General features: G+C 34.8%; 2 long non-coding RNA genes across 2 annotated transcripts in view; one reads left to right on the top strand and one right to left on the bottom strand.

The window, feature by feature from the left end:
* Positions 1–633: 633 nt before the first annotated feature.
* The window catches only part of LOC140169996 (uncharacterized), a 216,157-nt gene continuing 200,873 nt past the window's right edge, over positions 634–15,917 (bottom strand). The window contains exon 2 of the long non-coding RNA XR_011861451.1: positions 634–1,468. This is a non-coding gene — a long non-coding RNA (uncharacterized lncRNA). The remainder of the gene's footprint in view (positions 1,469–15,917) is intronic.
* LOC140169986 (uncharacterized) overlaps positions 9,064–15,917 on the top strand; it is a 30,647-nt gene continuing 23,793 nt past the window's right edge. The window contains exon 1 of the long non-coding RNA XR_011861450.1: positions 9,064–9,159. This is a non-coding gene — a long non-coding RNA (uncharacterized lncRNA). The remainder of the gene's footprint in view (positions 9,160–15,917) is intronic.

Here is a 15,917-nt window from a genome sequence, read left to right as displayed (position 1 = left end):
CGCGGAATGGCACAATGCGTTCCATGCAGAATGCAAACAACAATGTACATTGAATTAAAATTTGCCAAGCATAGCGAAATAATCAAGAGATACAATATTTTGCAAACATGAGTGACACACAAACATGGTGGAGTCAGTATGCTTTGGTTCTACCTCATTGATTTGATTTGATTTGATTTATTGATAATCCAGGCAAACAAACATACAATAGCAGAAAAAAAGCCTTAAAACAATAAACACAAATACAATAGTGAACGGGGTCCCTGGCGGATTCCCTAATAGCGAACTAAATCACTTTGAAGTGGGTCTCCGATAACCCCGTTGACGAAAGATATTATATATAAAAAAAGCGATTTAAAAAAAAAACCACATTACTGATAAAGGTACATACAACTACGCTGCTTTTGCGTGAAAAAGAAAACAAACTAAAAACAATGGCGCGGGAGACATCATTTGGCAAGGTGGACCATAACCTGGGAAATGCGACAAAGAGGGAATTATGGAAAGCGTCAGTTCGGCTGCGATGGAAATGCCGGAAATCTATGTTGACTGCTTGTCTGGAGGAAAGAGTATTCAGCTTGATATAGTCAGCCCAGCTAATATTGTATTTATTAAACATCCAACAGCAAACATAATGCGAAGATAATCAAAGCGAGAAAGAATGGTGGGAATCTCAAGGGTCTGGAGCCTTGTACTGTAGGAAGGCCTAGACTGCCAGGGACCAGGAAAACAGTATCTGGTGAACCTTCATTGTAATCAATGCAGAAACATCTGCTTATAAAGAAAGTCTGCTTTGTTTCACAATGTAAACAGGGGCTTGGTTGGGAGAAAAGTAAAACTTTACACCAATAGAAATTGATCTCTGAAACCTGGACATTTGTTGCAATGTTTACTTTATCAGAAGATGGCAGTATATGAATGTAACTTGTGGATTTGCCATGTCAATTGTTCATTTGGGGGGCAGCAAACACAGTTTTACAATAATACTTGTATCAAAAACAATATTTTGTGTTCAATAGTAATGATAAAGATTCACTGGTAGAATTATAAGAATATCATCGCATAAATAGAATAGAACAAAAAGGAAAGCAATTATGTGTATCATGCATTATTTCAGTTAGTTGGGATAAAGGAAAATTTTGCACACAAGTAAAAGGCATGTATTTTGGGTTTTCAATAATTACTGAAATCATTGAAATGTTCATCCTCAATTTCATAATAACTAAGGCTGAGTCCCTCAACTGAACCCCTCCCAACGCAGCTGGCACACATGATGGAAGACAAAATGTAGTATACCACGTATAGATTTTTAAATTTTGGGAACATCAACAATTAGTTGGGAATGTAAGAGGGCTCAGTTTGCAACCCCTTTGGTATTTAATGACACCTATTCGGTTCTCTTATGCATTCAGCGTGAGTATCACAAATTTAGGCACTTTCTCATGCCCACATATCACGGTAGTTTTAACTTAAAATAACATGCCAAGGTAATGATATCACACACCATGATATAGTAAAATCTCACACATCAAATATAATCAGAGACAATGTTTTGTGTCTCTTCCCTCACTCCCCAATTCTTTTAGATATTCGAGCGCCAGGGCGTAAAAATAAATAACAATTTTATTTAGCAAACAATATTTCATTCCCGGTATGCCCGCAGTCCGTTCAATATCTCAAGCCAAGCAATTTTGAAAAATTGGCAACCATATGTTACATTGTTTGTAGGTTTTGGTACCATGTTTACTTAAAAAAATTTAGGGTTTTTTTTAGTGACATATTACATTAGAGCAAAATCAACACAAACTGCTAGATATATTCAACAGCCAAAACCTCAAACACCATGATACCCACATTTATTTGAAGATGTGGACAGCCCTACAAAGATTGACTTGCCATTACCTGCTGTTGATTTGAACGTTTTAAAAAGTGTCACAATACATGAACCATTTTAACATTAATTTTACAATTTGATTTTGGGCCTGTCCAAATTGATGAGAACCCAGATTCAAACTCTACGACTCGAGGGACCTTGAAGTTTTTGTATATTGTGTATGTGAACACTGGGTTGTGTGGTTTGTAGCATCCTGGATCTCCCATCTTCCCTACCATTTGGACTAAAATATTTCATTTATGTTACAACAACTTTATGTAGGCCTACTTCAAGCATCCACAGAGATTCCCAACGGTCCCCAGTTCCCACATTCACAAGTGAAATTACAATATCAAACATGCAAGTTAACACCATACTTAACAAATGGGTGAAAAAATTTAAATGTGATAAATCTACAATATCTGCTGCATAGAAGCATTAATTCAATACACACAAGAAAATAACAGCTTAGATGATCCTCACAGTGTTCTTTTCAAAAAAAACTACTTCTGCAATGTTTAACCATTGTTAACATGAAGCCTCCGAAACAAAAAAAATTACTTGCTGTGACGCGACAATTTACTTTTTGTCACAACTGAAATTCAATACTTAGAAGCAAAGCATGAAAATTGGTAATCGTGATATTTTTTACCTATTTTTTCATGTCAACTTGTAGTAGTTAGCCAAATATTTTGCTTTTATGATCACTTGTGTTGTTAACTGAAGCCTCCGAAACACAAATCGCTTGAATTGCCAATTCTAAAAAACAACTCCAATTTCTGCGAAACTTGGCTGGGAGGTTCCTTTTATCAAGTAGTATTTGTACATGAAGTTAGACATTCAAATTATTTTAGGAACCCAATTAAAAAAAAAAAAATATGTTTAAGGTTGGGAAATTTCCATTGAAATGAAACTTGATGTTAAAAATTTCAAACCTGCAATTGCAAACATAGCAAAACATGGTATAAAATTTAACATATATCTGTTGACTTACTTTGGAATGTAATTTCACATGTATTCCAGCTTTCATGTCATAATTTTCTGAGCTTATGTAAAATACATTTTTTCTTAGATTTTAACCAAAATGTTATGGAAATGTCAAATTTTTTTATTTTACTGGAATTTAAGTTGCTTCTTTGCATGATTTCAGTAAACAGTAACATATTTAAGTGGTTTGAAATTTTGACCCTGAAAATCAAAAGTTACACCCTTTACTGTGAAAATGACCATGAGTTATATAAAACAAATATTTAAAGTTTTTTTTTGTTCAATGGGAAGAATATTCCATTCGGTGAAATAAGAACTGTTCCATTCAACTCGGCAAAGCCTTGTTGAATGGAGCAGTCCATATTTCACCTCATGAAAATTTTCTTACCATTGAACTCATAAACATTCAATATTTGTATACGGGCGATTCCATGCAACAAGGACATGACCTCAAAAATTCAAAATCATTCCCGAGCTTCCTTTCCACTTGAAAGTTATTGTTAACATATGCATGGAATGAGATATAAATTTTTTCTTCTAATTATATCATATTCACAGGAAAAAATCTTGTTTTCTGAAGCTGTGATTTCGGAGTAAAAATCATGTAATTCCATAGTACATTTTTCACAGTCTAATATTTTTCTACAAAAAAGTTGTTTCCATAAAAGTAAAATGAATTTTGGTGGTACAAATTAAGATCTTTCAAAATCAAAAGACAATTTCCACCTAGGGTTCCTTGTACAAATATCAATGCACAGCCATTGAGGTTATTTTGATGTGTAATATGGTTAAGTATTTGTTGGATATAAATGGTATGAGACTGTTCATTGGAAAGGATTCTTAAAATACCCATATTTTTTTTGCAATATTTTTTGTTCAAAATGGTTCTTCAACTGAAAGAGGAACTCAATATTAATGGAAACCTTCACATCTAGTACATTTTTCAAGTCACAAGTAGTTGCTGTATATCTGTTGTTTACATACATTTTGGGCTAAAATTAGGCATTTTTGTGGAACCATGTACTGGTATGTACTACCAAAGGATATTTTGAAAATAACTGAAAATAATTTTTAGGTCCAGAATCACTATTTTAGTAATTTTGTGATTACATACAGATGATAAGGTCAGGAATTTAGCCTACATTCCACATGCGCTAATCAAGGACTGTGTTTTTTTAAGGGGTGCATTCGAAAACCAACATCCAACGGTACATGCCACGCATGCTGGTTGCCGCCCGGGGCGGTTGTTGATGATTTCAATGCTCAGATGCATATTAATTTTATAATCACGATGTCTATTCACCAATTAATGGTAGACAATGTCACAATAATAAAATATTCATTATTCAATTTAATTGCAATGTTAGAATTGGCCATTGATGCAGGTTTGGCACCAGATCACCACTTTAGCGCCACTAACACCATGCGGGAGAATAACCGACGCCAAATCAGCGCCATTGACGCCAAAAAAAATCTCATGATGCTGAAAAGGCGCCAGTGGCGCCAAATTGGAACCTGTGACGCCAAGTTGGCGCCAGTGACGCCAAAATGGATCCAGTGGAGCCAAGTTGGCGCCAGTGACGCCAAAATGGATCCAGTGACTCCAAGTGACGCTAACGGCGCTTTTGACGCCATATGGCCTTTCGACGCCAAAATTGGGAAAACGGCGCCATTTGACTTCTCCTAGTGTATGAAGCTCATAAATACACCCAACAACTTGTAACCCGTACGAAACTCGGGGAGCTGATCCTGGTTGCGATGGTTATTTGTGGTATGTCTAGGTTAGTTTAGTTTATTCTTTCTTTATTGAGGGTAACAACTTCAGTGACCAGCACTGCTTTCCAAGCAGGCCCTCAGTCAATACAAAACATAATATAATAATAGTACACAAAAGTGATACAATATAAGATATACAAAAAATGCAATCACAATTATGAATTCATAGAATATACACATTTTAACATGAAATGAGAACATTTGTTTTGAATTGTCTCAAAGACATATTTTCCATATCAGTTCGAATCATTGGTGATATACTGTTCCAAATATGAGCAGCTCTGACGTGAAATGTACGTAATCCAGAATTAGTGTTGTATTTTGGAACAATCAATGTATTAGACGAATGATTTCTGGTTACATGAGAATGGGTATTATGAACAAATTCAAACTGAGATGATAAATATGAAGGACTAAGATTTCTTAAACATTTAAATGTAAGAATAAGCATATGATTTTTCCATCTGTCACTTAGTTTGATCCACCCTAGTGAGTTTAACATGTCTATTACTGGCGTCCTAATATCAGCAAATAGAATCGTTCTAGCTAAACTATTTTGTAAAACCTGAAGCCTTCTTTGATATTCAAGAGAAAAGTTACACCACACTGAACTAGCATAATCAAAATTAGGGGTTACAAGAGCATTTGATAACATAACAAGAGTGTGATGTGGAAGAAAATGTCTACAACGCCTAATGATACCAATTCTTTTTGATACATTTTTAGATAAATAATCAATGTGAGAGGACCATGACATATTATAATCAAACTTAACACCTAGATATTTGAAATCATCAACCTTTTCAATAATACAATTGTTGTATATAAGATTTACATTACTAAATTTATCTATGATATGATTGTTACCAAGGATCATTAATTTAGTTTTATCTACATTTAAAATGAGTTTGTTAGCTGTTAACCACTTTGCTACTTTACACATGTTTGATTGCAAATGTGCTTGAAGATCTACCTCATTCTTAGCTCTACAAATCAAGGTTGTGTCATCAGCGTACATGACTATTTTGCAATCCACAGTGGATGCTAAGCAATTTACAAATATTATAAAGAGCAATGGCCCTAAAATTGATCCCTCGGAATACCTATATTGATATCTTCAAATTTTGAAAGAGTAGCATTTACATTAACAGCCTGAGATCTGTTGCTTAAGTAAGATTTAAACCAAAATAGTTCATTACCATTTATGCCATATCTGCTCAGTTTATCAATAAGTATATCATGGTTTACCACATCAAACGCTTTTTTTAAATCAAGAAAGATCATACCTGTAGCATATCCATTATCCATATTATTTAAAACAAAATCTTGGACATCAAGAAGAGTAGTAGTCGTTGAATGATTGGCACGGAAACCAGATTGTGCACTTGAGAGAATATTTGCATCATTTAAGTACTCATATAATTGATTATAAACAGCAATAATCTTGGACACAATGGGTAGGACTGAAATTGGCCTATAATTTCCAACATTATTTTTATCACCTGACTTGTGAATAGGTGTTACCTTTGCCTTTTTCCAGTTATCAGGAAATACAGAATTGCTTAAAGACAAGTTACAAATGTAGGCCAGACAATCTGAAATAAACGGTGCAGCCAATTTGAGTAATTTTACATTAAATTGATCAAATCCAGGTGATTTGTTGTTATCCATACTACATATTTGTTCTAATACAAAATCAGAGGTTATTTCTAGGAACTTAAACTTATTTACAGTACAGTATTGCTTACAATATAAATGGTTACATGGACAAGTTTCATTTGTTTTACTATCAAATTGCTTACCAAGTGTATTACCAATTGATGTAAAATAATTGTTAAATTCATTTGCAATACTACCACTTGAATTTGTCGGACCACTATCAGAATTTACTACACTAGGAGCACCAACAGTCTTACTTGGAATTATTTTCTTAATTGATTTCCATAATTTTTTACTGTCATGCATGTTGTTAGTAACAGCTTCATTACAATAATTTTTCTTGAGATAGTACCTCATGTTGTTTACTTTATTTCTTAACATCCTTGCCATGTCCCAATCCGCTTGATCATTTGTTTTATGTGCCTTAGCAAAATAATAGTCCCTGTCTTTACATAAATGCAGAAAATCCCCATTAATCCAATCAGGGAGATGTCCTTTTACCTTCTTCTCCTTAAATGGTGCATGCTTATCACATGCTTCATTGAATAAAGATTGCCACTTACTAAGTGCATTATTTACATCATCAATACAAGTAATTTGGTTCCAATCAATATCTTTTATAGTGTTAATAAAGGCCATTTCATTGAAATTCTTAAAACATCTAGACTTAATAGTTTTTGGAGGAAGTTTAATTTGTTTGTGTTTGCGCACAACATAAATTAATGAGTGGTCACTAAGACCTAAACTATGTACACCTGATGTTATAACAAGGTCCGGACATGAAACAAATATTAAATCAATAATAGTTTGGCTCTTGTCAGTAATCCTAGTGTAATCTGTAATTAATTGTTTCATATTACTATTTCTACACAAACCTGTAATTTTCCTTGAGTGTGCGCTCTTGAAGCAGCAAAGTCCCTGAATTGTTGTTTAATGGTTGATGGAATTATGTGGGGCCATAGTGGTCAGCGACAACCTGTAAAGTGTGCTGAGGCTTGTGGATTAACGTCTAGGCGTTGTGCCTGTGCGTAGCGCATTATAAATCACTGCGCTTATTATTATTAACAACTTGGGCTAATAACAATCATTTGCGCTCAGGTTAGTGATAAAAATATGAACCCACCACCTATATTCATTTATAAGACCGATTGTCAAACATTGAGGCAGGGGTTGGGGTTTAGTGAATCTCACTATAAGTTTTTTTGTGGTTAAGTTTATGATTTTTATATTTGCTCTTATGAAATTATTCTAAGGGATATATTTTTAACTTGTTGATTTGGTTGAAATTATACATCTCCTTCATAATTAGCATAAAAATCTGTTGAAAACGGTGCATTTGTAGGAGTTTTAGCCCAAACTCATTTGGGCTGTAGTGTGCAGATACATTATGTCATCATAGCAGCATTATATGGAGAATGTTTGTACTTGTTTTGGTAGTGATGTTAAAATATAATCACTGATAATTAGTGTGATATGTATGCCTGCATGGTTTGTAATTGATAGATTGATGGGTGAGCTGTAACCTACTGTTCCTGCAGTATGTAAAATTGCAGATTTTCTGAAACTGCTCTGTACCTCTGGAATTTTGGCATAAAGAGGAAATGAAAGGATGCTTACCACATTACATAAGTCTTGTAGGGGACACATACTAGGCTTTGCACAATTTTACTTTCTGAAGAGTTTTCTGTTCTCCATATTGATCACCATTGGGCTTAAAATATTGTTTGGTTGTCTTCAACCACCCTGTGGAAGACAGTGTCAGTCGGTGGATTTTTTTTGATAATGGATTTTTGAAGGTCATAGCCAAAACATGTAAGAGACTTAATTGGCTTAATAATTAAAGCCTAAAATACGTGTGAATTGGGATATTTTATTACTGCATCACTTCATTCATATTTTAAAATGGTGTAGAAGAAATTGCACACAAATCTTTTCAGAATGTCAAAATGTCTGTAAAAAAACAATGTTTTTTCTCAAAGTCTTTTTTTCCCCTCAAAACTTTTTCCCAGATTTCCAAGATCATTAAAGTCGGTCGGTAGAGGACCACCAAGTTTATTTTTTTAGTTATGTTGATGCCATTTACCTAAATCAAAGTTTGTTTAAGTGTTGTCCATCCTTAATCATTGCATTCCTATATGGCATGTTTGTTTATGTGATGAGCTCCCTTGAAGTAAGCTAAACTTAACTTGTCAACCAGCATGTGTGATTTCACTGGATCGAGGCTGCCATGTTGAAAAATTGTTTGTTGTTATAGGATGCTCTCGGTAAAATACATTCTTTTACCGCTTGTTCAACATATAAAGACTTCGATATGTAAAGGAAAGCTAAGTGCAGATACTAGTAATAAAAGAAGATACGTTTCATCTTATAAGTGTATCCTTTTGTGCACTAATTTGTCATTTGAAGTCAAGTATTTGGTTGTTGGACGCGAGTCAAAAGATTACCAAGCATCTGCATAATTAACCTGGGGAGCTATCCAAGTTTGCTCCTACCTGTTATTACATCTGCGTTGCCAATTTTAGGCATTGCTTGTAGATGAAGGCATTTAGAAACATTTTGTACTGCAGAGGTAAAAACACCTGAGTACAGATGTACATAGCAAGGACAATGTATGTATCACAGTCCCCTAGATAGAAATGTAAAAAAACCCTGTAAAAGTATGTGCTTAACTTTATTAGTTGTCACCAATTTAAATTATAAAACAATTATAATCTATTCAACATTTAAAATATTACATGTGTGATTCTGTTTTCAATGTATTGTAGGACGAGGAAACTCCACTTCACAAAGCTGCCAGGAGGGTACATCAAGAAGTATGTGATGTGTTGCTGAAAGCTGGTGCAGATGTACATAGCAAAAACAATGTATGTATCCCTAACCATGTAGATAGAAATCCACCAAAAAAACGTTGACAACGTAAAAAAAGCAGCAAGTTTAAAAAGCCCCCACCTCGGCTCACTTTTTGAAACTTGGTCCCATTTGTAAAAGATACTGATTTAATCTTTGTCATAATTATCAACTTAAAACATTTCCAGAAGTGTTATGTATCTTTAATGTGCCGATGCGATATTAAGTTGTTAGCATTCTGGAACGATGAGAAAGGTTATTACAATGTATGTTGTTCTTGGCCAATATCGATCCTATATGTTTTGTTTGATAATAATTATTAAGTTCATGACCAATGATTGAATTAAACAAATAACAAGTAGGCATGGTAATGTCAATGATGCTATTGTTTAAACGTTAAAAACACTGATTTGCTGTTGATATTCAAAATGGGCCAAGTTTCAAAAAGTGAGCCGAGGTGGGGGCTTTTAAAACTTGCTGCTTTTTTTACGTTGTCAACGTTTTTTTGGTGGATTTTCGTTCTTTTTATGAATGTAGCCAAGCAGCTCTAAGCTTGGAAAGTCATCGGGTTCTGAAGTACTCCATAAAACGAAAAATAGATGTTTGAAATTATGTTATCCTTGATTTATGACAGTAAATAATTTAATAAAACTTTATCAGCCGTTTATTTTTAAAACTTGCTGGTCACAGCTACCGCGTGACTGTAATGTTAATTGGGATACATATACATTTTAATATACTTTAATTATTCAAGGCAACTAAGAAAATGTAAATGTGAACAACACATACCCAATGTTGACGATGCCAGCGAGACACAGAGTCAGTCCGATTTACTTCAAATTGAAACTATGTAGCAATGCTGCTACGGAAGCGTCTAAGTGCCACGACTTAGCAAGATAATTATGTTTTAATGATTGTGGTTTTTAGTAGCCCTGCAAGGGCAATCTAGTTGGATATCCAAATTTCGCGGTTGATAGTTCTTTGTAGCCCTCTTGGTGGGCAATATAGTTGATTTCCTATTAAGCGGCGGTTGTTGGCGGTCTTTCGCGGTTTGTAGTTTTAAGTGCCCTCATTCTTCATGCCCTACCCTCTATCGGGCGTTAATTTATAGTTTAAGCTTATTGGATAACTATACTTCGCGGTTTGTGGTTCTTTGTAGCCCTGCGGGGCAATCTAGTTGGATATCCAAATTTAGCGGTTGATAGTTATTTAGATTTATAGATCTAGTTGGATTTCCCTATTAAGCGTCGGTTGTTGGCGGTCTTTCGCGGTTTGTGGTTTTGATTTCCCTCATTCTTTATGCCCTACCTTCTATCGGGGTTAATTTATAGTTTAAGCTTGTTGGATAACTATACTTGCGCTGTGTGGTTTTTTTGAAGCCCTCATGGGCAATCTAGCTGGATGTCTCTATTGAGCGGCGGTTGTTGGTTGTCTTCGCAGTTTGTGGTTTTAATTTGTTGGAATATCCAAATTTCGCGGTTCGTGGTTCTTTGTAGCCCTGCGGGCCAATCTAGTTGGATATCCCTAGTGAGCGGCGGTTTTTGGTTTTAATTTCTCAACTTGTTCAGGCCCTGGCCTCTATCGGTGGCTAATTTGTCTTTTAAACTGGTTGGATATCCATATTTCGCGGTTTGTGGTTCTTTTTAGCCCTGCGGGGCAATCTAGTTTGACATCCCTATTGAGCGGCGGTTGTTGGCGGTCTTTTGCGGTTTGTGGTTTTAATTTCCCTCGTTCTTCAAGCCCTGCTCTCTATCGGGGGTTCCGTGTGTCTGTGGTCATGGTGGTGGGACAGTCCCTCCTTTCAATAGGCATATGGGTATTTTTGCCGCTTTGCTAATTTGTCTTTACGTATGACTTTAATGGCCTTCCATATTTGGTTGTCTCTCTTTGGATACGTTTTTGTCCCTGCTGGCCTTCCATACTAGTGGAACAATAATTTTTCACACCAAAAGAGTGTATGCAATAAACCAACTTGAACGGTATAACAATTGAAATGGCAGCCATGTTGGAGTGCACAGGTCTCTAGATCGATTCCACAACATTCATATGTTTTATTGTCCTATTTAATCATGCGAATTGGGCCGTGGTAGGACAGAATTTTATTTCAATGAAGTCGTGTTCACACGGTCAGCCTGACATATTAGCGGTAACATATTAAAAGGTTTGGCTAAAGAAACGATTCTCTTATAAACCATCTATGCTCAGCTTCCACCTCGATACACCTGAGCACATAATTTCGTCCAACCTAGCAGTCAATTATCTCAAGACAGTCTTTCATTACACTGCTGCAGCCAAACTAAATTGTTTAATTACTATTGATCGGAGTTGTTGGAGAAAGCTTGTAGTGGCCTGCTCCGGAGCCGACTAATGATGATAATGTCTGACCGTGTGAACACGACGTGAGAATGACTCTGCAATTAGTGATGTGGTATAGAGGCCTTGCATGTGACGTATCATCCCGTAAATATGGCGGACTACTCAAATGCATTCAACAAAAGCATGATTGCAATCTACCGTGACAGTTCGTCTCACACACATAACCCGCACTACGATCAAATAGGTTGATGACAACATTTGATTGAATGGACTGTACTCTGCCATAACTACGGTGAAGGACACCGGTTCAAATCCTTTGTTTGGAGCCAATCAATAATTTCATGCAGGGCCTCTATTGCATATATCCTAGTATTGTTATCCTGATGTAGTTTCTTGTGTTATTCAGATTTGTTTTATTATTTGTTCGCTAACGGCTACAGTACATGGATACATAGAACTGGTCTCTATCATTGATGATGTTGTATGACACTGTGAGTGGTGTTTTTTTTAAATAGGTTCTTCATATAATAAACAATTTCCCTGAGAATAAAACATCTTGCTTTGATAAAAAAAAATAATATCACAATAGCACTAGATGTTTAAAATTATGTTATCCTTGATGAACGAAAATTAATTGTTTAATAAAAGATTGTAAAAAAAAAATAAATAAGTTGGTCATCGGATTTCGAACTCCAGTCCCCTGAATAGGAGTCCAATGCCTTTAGCTGTGAAAAAGCGTGTCAATGTACAATATTTATTATATGAATTGATGTGTCGTCCGAAAAGAACAAAAGAATTGTGAAAAACTTGATTTTTTGGCGAATGGGGTTCGGAATTTGTATGTACGGTATTTCAGAAATTGCTATATAGGGTATAATTGGAAGTGAATCTGAAAAAGTAGTGTGAAGGTGATAACCAGGTAGACCTGTAGCAGTGTCTAAAAATTCTGGATCAGTATGATTTGCCACTAATTTTCGCTATGAAATACCGCGTGAAATGGAAGCAAAAATATTTGTTTATTACGAACAATGATTGACTGTAGGATTGGTGGCCCTTTTTGAATTAATGAGTTGTCAAGATATTACACCTGGGACTGTAAATAACATTTAGCATGGTTTTAGCCACATTTTGTACCCAGCGAAAAATAACATCGAACAATAGAAGTCAAGTGTTTTAATGTTAGGTGTAAATATAGTCTCGCAGGAGCATCTGTTATTAGTCTTCTTTATCAGTCTTTTTTTTAAAAAACTTGCTGGTCACGGCTACCGCGTGACATTGTAAATTATTTGCTTAACTTTATTATTAGTCACCAATTACAATCATAATTACATGTGTGATTCTGTTTTCAATGTATTGTACAGGGTGTTCCAAAACAAAACCTTCATTTTGCCCCTTTTTTGTCTCGCCTGAACTTTGTTCAGGATGGGACTTAGTAATCACTATTTCTGTCTGTCCGTGCGTGTGTGTGGGGGTGTGGATGTAGGAGGGTACATGTGGGTGGATGTGTGTGTGGATGGATGTATGTGTGTCTGTCCAGAGCTGTATCTGGGGAACCGTAAGACTTACAGAGATGTCACATTTCCGGATTTATCCGGATTTCCGGATTTTGGGGATTAAAAAAAATTCGGATTTTCAAAAAAAAAAAAAAAAAAAAAAATTTTTTTTTTTTTTTAAATTTTTTTTTCGCTTTTGGAGTGGCCCTATTGTCTTATCGTTCTGCTTCACATATATCAACATCATTCATATTGTCCATGTAATAAAGCCAAAAAACTTTTTTTAAGAGTGTCTCTTGTACATAAAAGTATAGGAAACTGAAAACTTTAAAGCATGTTTTCTGGAAGAAGGAAGCACTTTTTATTTAAAGTGTAGAACCATGGAGGTATATAAATAAATAGAGAATGATCCAGCCAAGCCTCTTTTGTACTACGTTGGTTATGACCAATTATTGTTGAATAGGCAATTTCAGGTTTATATTGATTATGCTAAGCTGATTACATTGTGAAGTCTGTTTCACTGGCCATTGATTTCAATGGGGTAAAATGAAGTTTAGGGCCTATACTTATTGGAAAGTGCTCATGTTTCATAAAATTTTGATATCAAAATCTCATTTTCGCCAAAAATTGAGTGCTTAAATTGCATCAAGAAATCAGTCTTTTGAAAAAAAACACCTTATCTGTTGTCATCTTGTGACTCCCTACATTTTGGTCATGAAAAATTGAATTATGACTTTTTTTTCCAAAAAGTTATGACCCCCCGTATATTTGGAACCCCTCCTCCAAAGAAAATGATAGCCTCCTAATAATATTAATAATCATTTAGGCCTAAATACTGATAATTATTTATTATACAATGAGAAGTTTAATGATGATGATTTAGGCGGCCTATACGATTTCATGAAAATACAGAATTTAAAGTTTAAAAACAATAACATGACATATCCGTCATGGCACTCAATCAATTTGACCCGAAGCTTCAACCAAAATCACGATTATCATACACTTAACTATGAGAAACTGTTTAAACAAAGTATGTAGGGCCTATACATTCCGTATATCAATTTCTCTCTAGAAAAGATTGTCTGATCATCACTTTTGCTTGAATTCAAGTACTTCCGTAAATTTTGCTCGCTCAGAACTCAAATGGCCCAAATTGGCCCAACATAATTTTTTCACAATCGGAAGGTAAAAACGTTTTGCTTTCATTTGCACTATATTTGAACTCCATCAGACCCCCTTAAAAGATTAAAATATATGAACATGAAAACTAAGTATATTTGTCAAGTTACGGCACAACTAGTGTAGAAAACAGTTTCATAACTTGAGAACAGAACATCCGAATTTCTTCGGGTTTTCGCACGATCATACATTGAAACTATAAACTATCAAAACTGGTGACTTTGAACTAGCTGATTGACTAGCTGACGTCATTATACAGTCTCTTTTACAAGGCTTCCGGTACGGGTCAATGTAGGGTCAATTCCTATGAGGAAATTTTGGGAGTGACAATCAATGAACCATGGTAGAGGCTCATAACCATCGTGGAGATCAATAGCTTGGCTGAAGTGGCTGGTCAATTCAAGTTTGATGACTCATTGAATAGAGGTAACGGGATAATCTCCACTTAAGAGATTTTTTTTTTTTTTTTGATTTGTGAAATCTTTATTGAGGGATTTAAACTACTTCAGTGGCAAGCACTGCTTTCCAAGCAGGCCCTCATACAACAATATTTACAACATTTTTACAGAATATTTACAAAATAACATGATGTTTAAAATATATACAAGAACATGAATAATAATGTGAAAGAAAGAAAATAATGCATCTCAAGTACATGAACGATATAAATCAAAAATACATACAATATGATAATAAATGATTATGATTTAGCAGAAATAATGATGCTCGTCTTGAATTGATGCAAAGACAGAGTTTCAAGGTTTATACGATATGATGGTGGTAAGTTATTCCATAAATTTGCAGCTCTTACAATAAATGTACGTTTACCACTATTAGAATTATATTTAGGCATGATCAATGTGTTAGAAGAATGACTCCTTGTTTTGTGATCATGAGCATTATGGACAAAGTCAAATTGATTACATAAATAGTCAGGACACATATTTTTGATACATTTAAAGGTAAGAATAATCATGTGATTAGACCATCTATCACAAAGTTTAATCCAATTTAAAGAATTTAACATGTCATCTACTGGTGTTCTAATATCAGCAAAGAGAATTGTTCTAGCTAATCTGTTATGAAGCACTTGAAGCTGATATTGATTGGTTGCAGAACAATTAGACCAAACACTGCTGGCATAGTCGAAATGTGGAATTACAAGAGCATTAGAGAGCATAACTAAGGTTTTATGAGGAAGGAAATACTTAGCACGTTTTACAACACCAATTCTCTTGGAGATATTTCCAGATACATGATCAATGTGTGATGACCAAGACATATTACTATCAAACTTAATACCAAGATATTTGAAAACATCAACTCTTTCAATAATTTTGTCATCAAATGTGAGAGTTATGTCCTTGTGATGATTAAGCGTATGATCAGTTCCAAAAACCATAAACTTAGTTTTATCAGTATTTAATGTGAGCTTATTAGCTTTAAACCAGTTAGCAACAGTTTTTAGGTTAGATTCAAGTTGCATTTTTAGGTCATCAGCATTTTTGCTTTACACATAAGAGAAGTATCATCTGCATACATTACTGTCTTACAAGTTACAACATCAGGTAAACAATTAACAAAAATTATAAATAGCAGAGGACCCAAGATTGAGCCTTGAGGAATTCCAGTATTATAAGTTTTGAAATCTGACAGAAAAGAATTCACATGCACAGCTTGAGCCCTATTACTTAGGTATGATTTAAACCAACCAAGTTCATTACCCTTAATACCATAGTCAGCAAGTTTATTAATTAGAATTTCATGATTTACCGTATCAAAAG

The sequence above is a fragment of the Amphiura filiformis genome, chromosome 14, assembly GCF_039555335.1.
Source record: "Amphiura filiformis chromosome 14, Afil_fr2py, whole genome shotgun sequence".
Taxonomy (NCBI): domain Eukaryota; kingdom Metazoa; phylum Echinodermata; class Ophiuroidea; order Amphilepidida; family Amphiuridae; genus Amphiura; species Amphiura filiformis.
The sequence above is the reverse complement of the archived record's forward strand: the minus strand, read 5'-3'. Positions and strand labels throughout refer to the sequence as shown.